The 15329-nt window shown below is 48.8% G+C and overlaps 1 non-coding gene across 1 annotated transcript; it reads right to left on the bottom strand.

Moving 5' to 3' along the window:
* Positions 1–14836: 14836 nt before the first annotated feature.
* On the bottom strand, positions 14837–14942 carry LOC135362623 (U6 spliceosomal RNA). The gene has a single exon (XR_010407527.1). It is a non-coding gene; the product is annotated as a U6 spliceosomal RNA (small nuclear RNA).
* Between the last annotated feature and the right edge of the window lie 387 nt (positions 14943–15329).

A 15329-nucleotide genomic window follows, 5' to 3' on the forward strand; every position in this document is an offset into this window, starting at 1 on the left:
GAATTTAACTTTTCTGGGGGCACCTGGCTGGCTTAGTCTGTTGAGCGTGCAACTCTAGATCTCAGAGTCGTGAGTTCAAGCCCCACAGTGGGCATGGATCCTACTTAAATGTGTAAAAAAAAAAATGAATTTAAATTTTCTATTGTTTTTCAGTGCTTTTCAATAACATATATATGAAGCAAAGAAATAAAATTTTCTGCTCTCTGAAAGTGTGTTATTTTTTCTTGTGAAGCTAATCTCATCTCATGCCTTCTTGTGGAATAGTTCCTAATAATATTCTCTATTTTTTCTTTTTCTAAAAGAGATTTTATTTATTTATTTGAAAGAGAGAGAGAAAGAGTGAGAGAGAGAGAGCAAGCATGAGGGGTGGCAGGGGCAGAGGGGCTCGATCCCAGGACTCTGGGATCAGGACCTGAAGAGAAAACAGACGCTGAACTGACTGAGCCACCCAGGTGTCCCAGTGACTGGATCAATCTTGCAGGTTCTCTGTGCCTGTCCAGCTTCCTCATGCCCTCAGTCAGTCATTCCGGCACATCTTGCAGTTTCCTCAGACAGCTCCCCTCTGGAGGGGCAGGGGCTCTGTACTGGGAACTGGCAATGAATTCGACAGAGGGGGTCCTTTCTGTCTGCTTTAGATGCTCTTCACTTCTCCTACTCTTCCTTGTTTCACTTTCTCCCTGCTCCTCCTAGTGCAGAGACTTGAACAGTATAGTGAAGCCGAGGTGGCTGCCCCACAAGGGGACGGGGCTAGGGACCTGCTCCCAGAGCCAGGATAAATTGGAAAGGGTTTGAGCTCCTTATATGGGGCAAGGTATGCAGGGCCTGGTTTCCTTGAAAATAGCACTGGGGGGTTCACCACTGATTGATTCATTATCTCTGATGTGATTAGATAAACTGTTCCTGGCCGGGTAGAGCCTGCCCATATTGCATTCCCTTTGTTCCCTTAAATCTTTAACTACTGGAGTTTTTCTGTTCTGTTTTGTTTGTTAGTTTTCATTTCTTCTTAATTCTGACACCTCTTAGGAAGATCTGCAAGATGTGTGCTGGGAAAGTAGAGAGACACAAGGGCAGAGATCACAGGAACTAGCTGGGGGCCCAAAATGACTTCTCTTGTGTCAGGAAAGCTGTAGCCCATCTGTTTTTGTTTTTGTTTTTTTCTCCTGGGGACCCCTAGCTTTTTCTGCTCACACACGGACCCACTGATGGGACTCCTTGGTATTGTAACCCCTGGTGGACAGTGTGCATCAGCAGGGTCCTTCAGAGATGAAAAGCACAGCCCAAAGACACCTCTCGCCTAGGACCCGCGACGATGGTGGACAAACATCTCAAAGACCACCTTCCCCATCCAGGTGCCTCCCGAGGATGTTACAGGGGGAGGTGCAGGCGAGGGTGGGGGCTCTGTGCAGGAGAACCAGGTGCTCAGGCTGTCAGTCCTGTGTGGACATGACCCCGAACAGACTTGCTGGCATCCTTGACATCGGGCAATGTGGTCAGGTGTTAACTCCTTCAAGCCAGCAGTCTACAAATGTCAAGGAAATTCAGGTAGATCTGCTATGGACCAAGGGACTTAGGTCAGCAAACACGGAGTGCATAAGCTTGAAACAGGCTCACCCTAAAGACCAGTCGACTGCTGTTACCCTGAGAGGAAACATCCTGAGATGTGTGCAATCTGTATGTTAAAGGAAATCATAAAGTTCCCTGAAGAATATGAAAGCACATCTGAAACATGATGAACATCTGAGTTTTGTCTTGAATAAGAAAACACAGTATAAACATGTCAACAGATCGTAGGTAATTTCATGTAGCTCATGTTTCAGCTTCTATTTTCCTGTTTGGGTTCTGGATGGAAGATATTTCCTAACTTCAAGGAAATTGAGGGAAGCTTGTCCATATATTGCAGGAACAGAAAGACATACCCATGCATTACAGAGAGGGATGTGAGAAGTGAAGGATCACAGAGTGTCTGAACTAGGGACACCCCAAAGGGGGTCTCACACACAGGGGAGCAGTCAGCATGGCCACGTGCAGCCGCAGCCACAGGCAGCCGGGGGTTTAAGTGGAGAGGAAGCAACATGGGTGATATGGTGGGTGGGTGGGTTAGTGAGGTGAATGGGACTAACCATGCAGTTATAAGGAATGGATGATGATGATGATGATAATGATGATCCGTGATTGTAAGTAAGTGAGGAACCCTTGCAGGACATTCAAACGAGGAAACAAACAAACCAAATCCACTGTCCCCTGGTGTGTGACATCAGGTGTTGCACATAGAGGTCCTTCCGTTTTTTCTAGAACCTCCTGCGGGGGTCACTGAGCACTTCAGTTGTTTTTCTGAACAATTAATACAAATGTGGCATTCACTTTCCCCAGTGATAATGGGTTTATAGAAGAAAAGCAAAAACTTGAAAGCCAGGACAGGTAAGGTATGGCAAAACCACAGGCAAGTGCAGGGAACAAAGGATCAGGAAGCTCTTTTATGGAGCAAAGGGTAAGTGTGGGAGGGACAAAAAGTCCATGGGAGTAAAATGGAATTCTAATTACAGGGCTTGTCATTGGTTACGTTGTGACAATTTCTCATTGGGTGGGCTGGTGCCAGGGGAGGAAGAAGTCTTCCTCTTCCTGAGGTAGGAAGGGACTAGCTAGCTATAGGCCTGTGGACTTGCAAAGTCTGTCCTCCTGCCTGGTCTGCAATTGAGGAGTGGTGGGCACGAGAGCTCCCCCTCGTGGTCTCTGATCTCCATTCAAAAGAGATGTTCCTTTATAAATTTCACATAATCTATGCATGTGTTTACATTCCCATAGACCAGGACTCTTTCTGAGAGTGAGACTCAACAATATCATCAGCAGGCCTGAAGGACCATCGTATCTAGAAATCAGACCCAGTGAGATGCAGACCCCAGCTGGACTCTCAGGGCTTTGGACCGGGGTGACATGTGTGCCCAGGACCAAAAGGTGGCCTGTGGAACTACCTTCCGCTAAAAAAGCAGCTCATTAGTGAGAACCATTCTAAGAAGTGTATGGTGACTAACATAACATAATAAAAAAGCCCAAAAAACAAAAAACAAAGATGTCTGGTCCTGAGGGCTGCGTCTTGTGCTCACTGATGGGACTCAGCAGCTGTGTCCCCTCGGGTCTGGCAGAGTGTCCCGAGGGGACCTGTATGTGGTCTCAGCAGGTGCTTCCTCCCAGGGTTGGCCCCAGGCCTGAAGCCAACCTCCATCCTCCTCAGTGTGTGATGTGAACTGAGTTCCAGCACCAGGGATCAGGGAAAGGGAGAGGCACCGACTAACTGGATGGACTGTATTTGCATATAGAGCCCCTCATTGGCAGAGGCTGGAGGAGAAAAGGAGGCCAAGGACAGCCCAGCCCACTGGGGAACCTGGGTCTGTGTCATCATGGCCTGCACTCCTGTCTTCTTGGGGATGCTCTTTTACTGCACAGGTAGGGACAAGTCTCAGGGAACAGCCAGCATCACCCCTCTGCTTCCGAGTCTAGACAAAATTTACATTGAACCTATCCAATATCCTATGAGTGTGTGTGTTGGCAGGTTCCCTGTCCCAGCCCGTGCTGACCCGGCCGCCCTCCCTCTCTGCATCTCCGGGAACAACGGCCAGACTGACCTTCACCTAAGCAGGGACATCATGTTGGCAGCTTGAACATCTACTGGATCCAGCAACAGCCAGGGAGCCATCCCCGGGGTCTGCTTTCCTACTCCTCAGACTCTGATAAGCACCAGGGCTCTGGGGTCCCCAGCCGCTTCTCGGGCTCCAAAGACGCCTCGGCCAATGCAGGGCTTCTGCGCATCTCTGGGCTGCAGGCTGAGAATGAGGCGGACTATCACTGGGCTGCAGCTCACGGCGGTGGGAGCAGCGACCGATCCTCACTGGGTCTCAGACAACGAGGAAGTGGGTCTAAAACCCAGATCCTACAGACTCTCCCTGACAACACCCCCCACACCCTCCTTCTCTTCTCTTTGCTCCTGCATCCCTCAGGCTTCAGTCTCTCCCTCTGGCTCTTCAGTCTGAGCTCTGCCTCCACATCAGGAGTCAGAGAAAACTGGAAATGACCTTCCTGTAGTTTCCAGTCTCCAGTGTCCATCTGCAGGCAGGAGAGAGACCAGAAAATACAGCTGCATGCAACCCCCCACTTTTCCTTCCTGCTCTCACCCCAGGCTCCATTTTGTGTGCCCAACACTCCCAGTCAGTCTCTATTTTTTTAGAGATATATTTATTTATTTTAGAGAGAGAACAATTGGGAAAGGCAGACGGAGAGGAAGAGATTGTCTTAAGCAGGCTCTGCTCTGAGTGCGGAGCCCTTTGTGGGGCTGGAGCTCAGGACACTGGCATCACGAACTGAGACAAACCTAGAGTCGGAAGCTAAACCTAATATGCCCCTCAGGCACCCCCAGTCAGTCACGTTAATATGAAAGTAAAGTTATTACATTTCGTGAAAAGGATGTATTCATCTACCTTTATATATTTGCACATGGGATCTGCTGATTTTGACCCACTTCAGAATTAACTGATGCCCCCACCCATGGGGAGTCTTGGAGGAATCCACAGAGAAAGGATCACCTGCATATCTTAAGATATGTCGTTATTTTTCTTATGCTCCAGATTCTCATTCCTAAGAATTCTGTCGACAGGAATTCCACCACAGAAATATTTTTCTATAATTCCTAAAGTACCAGGCTGTAGTGTTTTCTCACACACACAAAACCATCAGCAGTATCTTTTTGTCTCTCCCTGGTAGACCCCTGGGGACATGGGGGCTTTTAGGTCTGGCTGGGATGCGGGAGAGGAAGAAGGGGGCTGCGTGCCCTGCCCCACCCTGTGCTTCCAGAAACCTGAAAACCCCACAGATGTAGGTCTTGTGTCTGCAGATATAAAAAAAAAAAAAATTGAGAGATTTTTTGGCTTAGATTTTATTTATTTGGCAGAGAAAGACACAGCGAGAGAGGGGACACAAGCAGGGGGTGTGGGAGAGGGAGAAGCAGTCTTCCCGAGGAGCAGGGAGCCCCATGTGGGGCTCAATCCCAGGACCCTGGGACCATGACGAGAGCTGAAGGCAGATGCTTAATGACTCAGCCACCCAGGTACCACGACAGATTTCTTGTTACTCATCAGGACCTGGACTTCTGATTCAGTAAATTGTTAATAGTTTTGCTCTCACATGAGTCTTCCTGGCCAAAATAAATCCTTTTCCAGTAAAAATCTTTGAGATCCTTACCTCTAAATGCAGAATCAGGACCCTGGGGTTTATAAAGAGAATCACCATGGTGAAACATCCCTCAGGGGTGAGGGACAGGGGTCACATAGCTTCATTTTGGTCCTGGGTTGAGGCTGATGCTTAGGAATCCCAGGGGGAGTCTCTGTCCCCATGGGCAGCTCCGCCCCCCCATCACCTCTGGGTTCCAGTCAGGGCCTGAGGCTGATCGATACCTTGATTCTGGGACCCCAGCCTCAGTGCTGCTCCCTTAGAGCTCAAGGTCTATGGGGGACATGAGACACACCCTCCCTGTGCTCTCCGACCTGCGCTGTCACTCCCTCAGTACCCCAGTGACACCTCCAGCCAGGCTGCACTCCGATGGAAAGTCTTCTGTCCCAATCCAGGGCCACAGGGCCTTTGCCTCAGGGACACCTTCCCCCTTATCTCCACCTTGCCAACACTCACATGTGGGACCTTTGACAGAAGCTTCTGGGTCCACTTGCCCTTGGGTGGTAGATATCCATTCCCGTAGTCATGGGTGGCTGAATGAATAAAGGTTCCATCCTGAACATGCTGGACACAGTTGCAGGGACTAGAGCTGTGCTCACCCCAGAGAGTGGTCTCACCCCAAATCCCTCTGTCCTGGAAGCTCTGGATGTGTTTGCTAATTTTGTCAGCAGGATGGTTCTGAATTCATAGGAACAGGCCCCTCAAGGGGTTCCAATGGGCACCACGTTGAGCTTTCCTACCTGGGAGACCAGACACATGGTACAAATAAGTGATTTTAGACAAAGACTAAAAACTCCTATTCTTCTGAGAACAGAAGGCATTTCTGTACCACTGTTTTCCACCCAGATTCTCTCTGCACTAAGCACAGGTCTGGGGAAAGTACACTCCTGATTGTACCTGCATCTTCACACTGACATTGTCGTTGAGTTTAAATCAATCTCACTGAATAGAATTACGTATAAAATAAAACACGTTCATCTGAAGTACGAGGTTGGCTGTGTGGTGACTGACACATAAACTCTGTCACTAGGTCCCTGTCAGAGCATCTACAGCTGTCACCTTTTTCTTCTTAGAACTTCGAGCACGATTGTCCTTTGTGCTCTGAGGTCAGGGCCACACGACTCACGTGGCAGGGCTCCTGCAGACTCGTGTCTGTGTTGGGAGGACGGAGCCGGGAAGGGAATCCCTGCCCAGTGTGTGGACAACTGTTGTTTCAAGCAGTTTGAAACAGTGACAGGTGACAAAGATGCTCCATGTGTAACCCTCTAGGAATGCACGTGACGGCTTCTACCCACAGTCTGGAGAGAATCATTCCCTGTCTCCTCAGTGCTTTGGGGACCTCAGAGGAAGGAGAGCTCTGGAAATCAGGGAAAAAGCACATAAGAGGAAAGTCCCAGCATCCTGCACAGAATCGACACTTTGTCCCTGGGGACCTGTCACTACTCTGGCCTGGATCCTGATCTAGAAGAGTTTGTGTAGAGACATCACCTCAGTCCTGACGCAGGAGCAGAGAAGGGAACCATGGACAGACTCATTCTGAAGACTCTTAGCAGGGCATATAGTGAGACTTGACTTAGGGGGAGGTGACATATAGGGACATCTGGTCAGGCCCAAATGCAGGGAACAGTGGTCAAAACAGTTTGGTAGGCGGTGGTGTGGACATGTGTCTGATGGGCTCTGGCCAGCATGTCACACAATGATGTGTCTGGGTCTGGACACCAGGGGGCGCTCTGGTTCCTTTTCTGAGGAGTCAGGGGTGATCAGAGCTGGGCCCTGCCACATGGCCCTGCCTGTGCCCTCTGCTCAGGGCTCACAGCTGTGACCTCTCCACCCCTGCCCCCACAAGGCCCCTACCCTGTCCACTCCCCCTGACATCCTCAGGCACAGGGAACTGAAACTGGGCCAGGGAGGGTTCAGAGGGCTGGGGTCTCATTTGCATGGATGGGCCCTCCCTCTCTCAGAGGATGAAGAGGGGAAGGGAGAGATGAGGGGAGGCTCTGCTCAGCTGTGGGGCCACAGAAGGCAGGATCGGTGATGACCTCCACCATGGCCTGGTCCCCTCTCGTCCTCAGCCTCCTCGCTCACTGCGCAGGTGAGTGGATGCAGGGACAGGTTAAGGGGCCCTGGGAGGACATGAAGGGCCCTCCTTCCTCTTTTTGTCTCTAGACTGCAACATCACCCTGTCTGTGTCTCTCCCCCTTGCAGGGTCCTGGGCCCAGTCTGTGCTGACTCAGCCGCCCTCCGTGTCTGGGGCTCTGGGCCAGACGGTCACCATCTCCTGCACTGGAAGCAGCTCCAACATTGGGAGATATGCTGTGAGCTGGTACCAACAGCTCCCAGGAAAAGCCCCCAGAACCATCATCTATCGTAACAGCAACCGACCCTCAGGGGTCCCGGATCGATTCTCTGGCTCCAAGTCTGGCAGCTCAGGCACCCTGACCATCACTGGGCTCCAGGCTGAGGACGAGGCTGAGTATTACTGCTCAGCGCCGGACAGCAGTCTCAGTGCTCACACAGTGCTCCCGGCCTGTGGCGAAGTGAGACAAAAACCTGCTGTCCCTCAGCAACGGGTCCCGTGCAGCTCCCCCTCCTTGGCCAAGTCAGCTCCTTCCTTTTTTGGTCTACACTGTAGTCTGAACTAATCTCAAGGAACATTGGCTACAAAATATTCCAAATTCTCTTAAATTCAGCCCCTCCAGCCTCTCTTCAGCAGGAAGACATTGTTTGGTTTTCCCATATTGAGGAGAAACTCCTGGGTGCCAGGGGCAGGCTGCCTAGGTAACAGAGTCAGTTGATGAGGGAAACAAAGGCAGGAGAAATGTCGCTTAATGTAAATCTCCTACAGCTGCAGCCCCTGATAGATATCTGACCCATGCAGAGTGTGACCTCCCTCAAGGACCTCATGGCTGCCCTAGCGCCTTCATGTGTGTGTTTGATTAAAAACTGAAGTAACCTCATCTTCACGGCAGCTAGCCCCTCGATTCCTGAAAGCCTGGCTTCCAAATTCCTTAGATATTTACACTATCCCTCACCTCCACTAATTAAAAAGTATAGAATCAGTCACTCCTCACAATGCCAGGGAGTTTTCTGCCCATGGGTCCTGTCCCCGGGCTATAGCAAATTCATCTTTTTTCAACATTAAATGTCTCAAGAATTCTTTCTTGACCATTAGGCTTCACAATCCCATATCACTGTGACAGGTCAGGATAGAACCAGAGACAGGGAGTCCACCTGTGTCTGACGGAGGATAGAGCACTGTCCAGTGAGTGTGCATTCACACCACTTACTGAGCACCTACCATGTTAGTCTAGGGATGTGGGACATATGTGGACTTGACAGGAAGGGTCTGCAGGCTCAGGGAGATGAGAGTGTGTGGGGGAAGAGAGAGGACACAGAAGCTAAACATGTCGTCATGGAAAGCTGTGTGTCAGGATTATGGGGAGGGGTGAGGTTGGTGGGGTGGAGTGGGAGCATTGGAGGGGTTCACAGGGAACTCCAGAATCTCACGTCTCATAATGGCATCCCTGTTCTGCACAGACAATGAAGGAACACGAGGGACCATGCAGGTGGCACTCGGCAGGGGCTGTGGACTCTGTCCCAGTCAGACGAAGAGTTCTGGACAAGGAGTTGATAGGGAGGAAAGTAAGAGTCCTCATGACCTGGGGGAAGCACGGACTGAGAATGTGAGTGGGAAGGAGAGGTTAGAGGTCGGGGGGGCTTGGGAACAGTGGGTGGAGGGGGTTCCACAAGCTGGGACAGTATGAGTGCCCATCTCTGATGCAGGATAACTTATATCTCATGTTTCCAAGAGATAGGATCAGCCCCTGAACCAGGGGACTGTTCGTCAGGAGTCCTAGGGATGCACGTATCTACTTGCTCTTGTCGGACCTTTGATGAAACGTCACCTGTGCCTGGTGTTGTGGAGGAAGTATTTCCTGTGCTCTTCAAGGTCCATTTGGCTGAATCAGATTCAAATTGACATTTGGTGGATATGCAGGTCAAAATCAAAATTAATAGCCTGAATAACGTGAATCCACACAGACATGCAGAATTCCAAAGACAATCAGGCAACATGACACTTATATGGGTGAAGTAGAGGAAGAGGGATCTGAGGATCAAAGAGGAGAAAGAGCATTAGCAGGAAGGTGAGAGATGTTTGCAAAACAAAGGTTGTCCTGCTATGTAGATACATGTCTTAGGTAAAGAGGACACGCTACTAATAGCTCTCTTCCTGGTACAACCAGGCAGTTTGGGGGGAGGTATAGAGGTTTTCCTAAATCTGGTGAGTTTCCTTTCCTTTTAAGAAAATAATGATCACACCAAAGTGGCTCAACTTGGGCAGCCTAGTCTTGGCCAGTTCCCTCCCTCCTCTGAAACTTCCCAAAGTTACACATGTCCAAAGTTGGGCTAGACGATTGTTCAGTTTGGTTGACACTCTCCTGACAATAAGCCAGTTTAGTTAAACTTATTTCAGGAGGGGGTATACAGGTGTATTCTCAAAGTCAGGACTGGGGTTCTAGAAATCAGGTATTAAACAAGAAGTATTTCTATGGAAACAAACAAAATGATGGTTAACGATTGAATCAAAGTATAAAGCAGTTCCCACGTTCTGAGGGTACCCAGGGGAGAAGACTTCTAGATGTCAAGCTCAAATATCTTCAGAGAGAGTGACAGCAAGTTGTGACAATCTGACAGATTTTCCTGGTTTGTAGTTCAAATGTGTCTGCTGATCCCTGAGTGGCCCACAGAGCAACAGGTATGAAGACCATCTCTATGTGAGCTGCTCTGGAGGTTTTTCTGAAGTTTACATCGTATTGTTTGTATTTACTTTACAGGACTTCAGGGGAAAAGGCAGTTTGAGTCCAACTCAGAAAGGTGGGAGAAAAATCGTAATGTTAGTTTTGAGACTTGTAGCCAGACATTGTAGGAAGCTAGAGAATATCAGGAACTAGTCCAGGTTTTAATGAACAGGATTGGAATCAAGTAATCACTCTGGTGTGTTATTGAAACATTTTTTTCTACAATCACCCTTATTTCTACTAAGTATAGCCAAATTAACATTAATTTGCTCACCAAGTAATTGTGTTTTCAAAAAGAACTTGGTCTGATTATTTACATAAGTGCAGCAAGAAAGGCAATCAACCATAGAGGCTCTTTAAAACCTGCTTTGCTGGAACTTGTATAAGAAACCTCTAGATTGACCATTTAACAGCCCGTCCAGGCTAGAAGCCAAGCCAAAAGTTGTGCCAGATACTTGAAGTTATCAGACTTATATTTTATAATTAGACTCTTGTATGTTTCTTTTTTTTTAAAAGATCTTATTTATTTATTTGACCGAGAGAGAGCACAAGTCGAGAGAGCGGTAGGCAGAGGGAGAGGTAGAAGCAGGCTCCCTGCTCAGCGGCGCTCAATCCCAGGACTCTGAGATCATGACCTGAGTCGAAGGCAGACGCTTAACCAACTGAGCCACCAGGTGCCATGAGAATCTTACAGGTTTCTAACTGCACAGTTGCAGTGTAAATATCAAGTGGAATTAGTAGTGTGGAACACTTTTTTTGTTTCCTCCATCTTCAAATAATCTAACAGTCCAAGAAGGGTTTCAAAGCTTGAGAGGTTATCTTTTGATGACACTGACCTCAGAGATAGAGGAATCTGGCTCCAGGGAGAAGGTGGTGGGAGATGCTGGAGGCTGGAGGACAGGGTGGGAGCTGGTCAACCAGCAGAGAGGGGCTGGGTGCGGGGAGGGCAGTGTCCTCTCCCAGGGACTACACCCTGAGGAGGCAGAGAGATGGAAGCAGGGCTCTCCTCTCAGTCCTGACAGAACCACTGCGTCAGGAGCACAGAGGGGGCTCCTTCCTGACCCTTCCTTACCTGCACCAATCACAAAACAGTTGGTGCGGGCGCCTGGTGGCTCAGTTGGCTAAGCAACGGCCTTCGGCTCAGGTCATGATCCTGGAGTCCCGGAATCGAGTCCTGCATCGGGCCACCTGCTCAGCAGGGAGTCTGCTTCTCCCTCTCCCGCTCCCCCCTCTTGTGCTCTCTCTCTCTCACTCTCTCTCTCAAATAAATAAATAAAATTAAAAAAAAAAGAAAACAGTTGGTGCTTCTAAAATGTGTGTTTTACAAATAACTACGTAAGTTCTAGAACACATAAATGAGTTATTTATCAAACTAACAAAAGTTAAAAAAACAACTTTATGCTTTTCTGTTTTACCATAAGTATTGGGGGCAGCACAGGTTCAATTTAGTTCTTAAACTCCTCCTGTGCTCAGAGTCTACATTGTGAGATCGCTCATTTCAGGGTCATAGATGCAGAGCTTCCCTCTCAGATTCCCTCCTGCTTCATTACTTGTCCTTACTGTTCCAAAATAGGGAACACATTCTATTATACCCCTAAGCTGTATCTGTCTAGCATCTCCTACAGGAGTTCATGTAGTAATTTCCCTACAACAACCAGGTGACTGTCGCTACATCAACAATGAAGAAGCCCAAGAAAATATTAAAAACAATTCCATTTCAGATAGCATCCAAAAGAATAGAACGTTTAGGAGTCAACTTAACCAAATAGACAAAAGACTTGCAAGCTGAAAAGTAAAAAGGATTGCTGAAAATACTAAAAGGATTTAAATAAGTGAGAAGAAGGCTCGGAAGACTTCATATTGTGAAGGTACAAACAACACCATCCAAATCCATCTCCACAGTCAATGCTGTCCTGCCAGGTGCTTGTTGCTCCCAGTTTAATCCCACGATGTCTAATGCTCAGCCCCCTGCTTGTTGGAGGGTTTTGCATAAATGTCTGTTCTTTGGACCCAGATTTTAGACACTCATCCCCCATGAATTCCACCTTAGGGTGAGGGTTGTCAGTGTAGGAGAGATGGAAGAACCCCTCAACAGAGGAGTGATCCATTTATAGCAATGTTCTGTGTATAACAATCTTTACACTAATTGAAATTTTAAAGCTGATTTAAAATATATTAAGTAGGGGCCCCAGTGGCTCAGGCGTTAAGTGTCTGCCTTCAGCTCAGGTCATGATCCCAGGGTCCTGGGATCGAGACCCGCATCAGGCTTTCTGCTCCATGGGAAGCCTGCTTCTCCCTCTCCCACTCCCCCTGCTTGTGTTCCCTCTCTCACTGTGTGTCTCTATCTGTCAAATAAATAAATAAAATCTTCAAAGAAATAAAAAATAAAAAATAAAATAAAATACATTAAGTATATAAGAGAGTCAAATATATAAGTATTTGTCAGGCTAAATTTCAAGGACACTTTGAACTTGGAAAAGTGAGCAGGAGCAGAAGACGCATGTCCCTGACAGTGTCCTGTTCCCATGGCAGAGACAGGCATCAGACGTCCTTGCAGTGCAGGCTGAGTTGGACCTCACAGGAGAATCTAAACCCACAGCAACAACAACTGTCAAACTGGAAGACGGGTCCATGTAGAATTACTGTGAGGTGTGAACCCCCTTGGTACTCGAACAGCTTTAGGCCATTTATTTGGTTCAAGATGATGGTAGACTGGTTATGAGCCCAAGCTCCTGGAAGAGGCAAACTCCAATGTCAGGTAATCCTGAAATACCTGGTAACGTAAGCCGTGTGCAATACACCATGTATTTAACCATCTGGAGGTCATTCTTGATCTGGAAATAACCTGTCAGTCCGAACACCACAGAGGGCTCCTCTTCATTCTACTGCCCGGGGCAGCGACATCATTCTAGATCCAATTGCAAAAGTCTGGACTTCATTCCAGGAGCGCTGGGAGGTGTCAGATGGGCTGGACGACTTGGTGTCTCGGCCCAGCAGGTGGCGCTGTGGGACTGGGCGTGTGTGGACAGGCTTCTGGTCCAGACCAAGCAGGGAACTACTCTACTCATTCTTGCACACTTGGCAGGTGGTGTCTTCACTGAAGTGTGACTGCAGAACCTGTGTCCCTGCAGCTGCGTGGGGGCTCAGCTCTGACCCCCTCCCTCCTTCCTGCTCCATCCGCCACCCCATGGAGGCCTTGCCCAGGCCGGTGTTCAGACAGGGACAGACCTGCCCACACCTGGAGCTGTTCTCCTCATGAAAAATAATCACCTGCCGTGCTACCGGGGCCAAGGGCAAGAGACCCCTGTGGCGGGGAGGAGGGGAAAGCCACCAATGTGGCCTCATGCAGCTGACTCTGGGGCTTCTCTGTCCTGCCCTGAATCCTCTATGGCCTCCTCCCCCATAGACAAGGAGTTGCCTTTAGGGCTGAAGAGAAAAGCTGTTGGGGTGGGGAGGCACTTGCACCGCTTTGTTCCCAGACAAGCCCCATTCTTTTTGTCACCTTAGAGCCTCCAGGTTTCCTTCCAGGGCCTGTCAGACTGTGGTACTCTGCCGTCCAGGTCATCGGGGTCCTTGTTAGGGGGAAAAGGAAAAAAATAGTGACATATATAACAAATTATGATAAATATTACATATTATAAAATTGTATTTACTATATAACCAGTATAAAAACAATATATCTGTACAATATATGATATTGAATTACTTATATCATTACTTTATACATACTCTAGTAAATATTAATATCACGTATCATTTAAAATACTGTGGATTATATATGAATATTTTATCATGTGTATTTTACAAGTTGCATGCTGCATATACATATCATATATTATAAGTTATACATTTAAGTACTGTAAGTTATATATAGAGGGAGGGAGAGGAAAATGAAGGTACTGTGTCTGGGAACTACTGTGAGTTTGCTCCATCCTGAGTTACATTTAGAGACCGAGCCGGGTGTGGAGTCACACAAAGACATCCGTATTTGCAGCAAATAAGGAGATCACAGGGAATAACTTCCAAAGCCTTGACTCCCAGAGCAGGAGTGAGTGGGTTCTTTTCATTTCCTATTTGGGATGAATATTCAGAGGGGAGCTTTGTCAGCCCCTGTCAAGGTGGGGGAAGGTCGGTCAGGAGGCCTGAGAGCACAGGCCTATAGGGGCATCCTTTGCTCTGTTAATGAGGCCAGTGCGCCTCCTAGTGCAGAGACTTACCCAGACCTGCTCTGTCCCCACAGCCGCTGGGGGTCCTGTCAGCCCTGCTCAGGAAGGGCCCCACATTCTCACACTCACTGATTTTCTCTGTGAAGGTGTGTCTACACTGCAAGTTCCTGTTCACACTCAGCCCCCAGAGCCAGCCTGCCTCCTCTGAGCACCGCCGCCCCCGTGGGGACAGATTCCCTCTGCTCTCTGCTCCCTGTGTCTTGTCCTCAGCTGCACAGAGGTTCACAGGCTCCCCTGGGTCAGGACTGCACAGGTACCTCCAGCTAGACCCCACTGCACGGAGGAAGCCTGATCAGGGACAGCATACCAGGACCTCTGTCCTTCCCTGGAGGGTCACTCTCCCATGGAAAACAGGCATTAGGGAAGCAGGTGAAGGAGAGGCTTGCAGAGAAATCCCCCTTCCCAGCAGCAGTCAGGCCAGGTCCCCCTGCACTCAGCCCTCTGTGGCCCCCAATTCCCTCCGGTCTGCAGTGAGTTCCCTACTGTGCCCATTTCACAGGGACTGAACCCCAGAATATTTGTCCTTGTCAGCGCTCCATTCACCGGCCTGAGGAGCGTGTGCATTGCTGTGGGGACGTCACCTCCGCCATCGGGAAATATGCGGATCGCTTCAGGTATGTACACGGCAGTCTTGTGCGGAGGCCTTGCTAATCTGTCTGTAAGGTTCTAATTTTAATGCATAAGATGTTGAAATGAGCCTAATTTATTTTTCCATATTGGCCTTCTTGTCACCTTTTAATCTGTACATTTGTGCGTGCTCCCATTTTTTTCAATACATTAGCCAGTGGTTGTTTACTGTGTTATGAAAATTATATTATGTGTTAATTAGACCATTTTTCAAGTTTTTGTCTCATGCATTTTTGCTTTACTTGTGGTGGGAGGTCGGCTGTGCTTCCTTTCCCTTTTCCCTATTCCCCTGTGCCTAGGAGACGCTAAATGTCTCCTTCCCCCTCTTTCCCCATCGCTGAGGTGTTCCCAGGGCTCCCCTCCTCACGGTCTCACCCCATCTGCCCACAGCACAGCCTCTGAGTCCTCCTGACTCCCTCCTGCTCGCCCTGGATGCCCGTCCTGTGGGCAGGGCTCGGGT

This window comes from Mirounga angustirostris, unplaced genomic scaffold (genome assembly GCF_029215605.1).
Source record: "Mirounga angustirostris isolate CCGP_5_RB_7025 unplaced genomic scaffold, mMirAng1.0.hap1 SCAF_14, whole genome shotgun sequence".
In the NCBI taxonomy this organism is placed as follows: Eukaryota; Metazoa; Chordata; class Mammalia; order Carnivora; family Phocidae; genus Mirounga; species Mirounga angustirostris.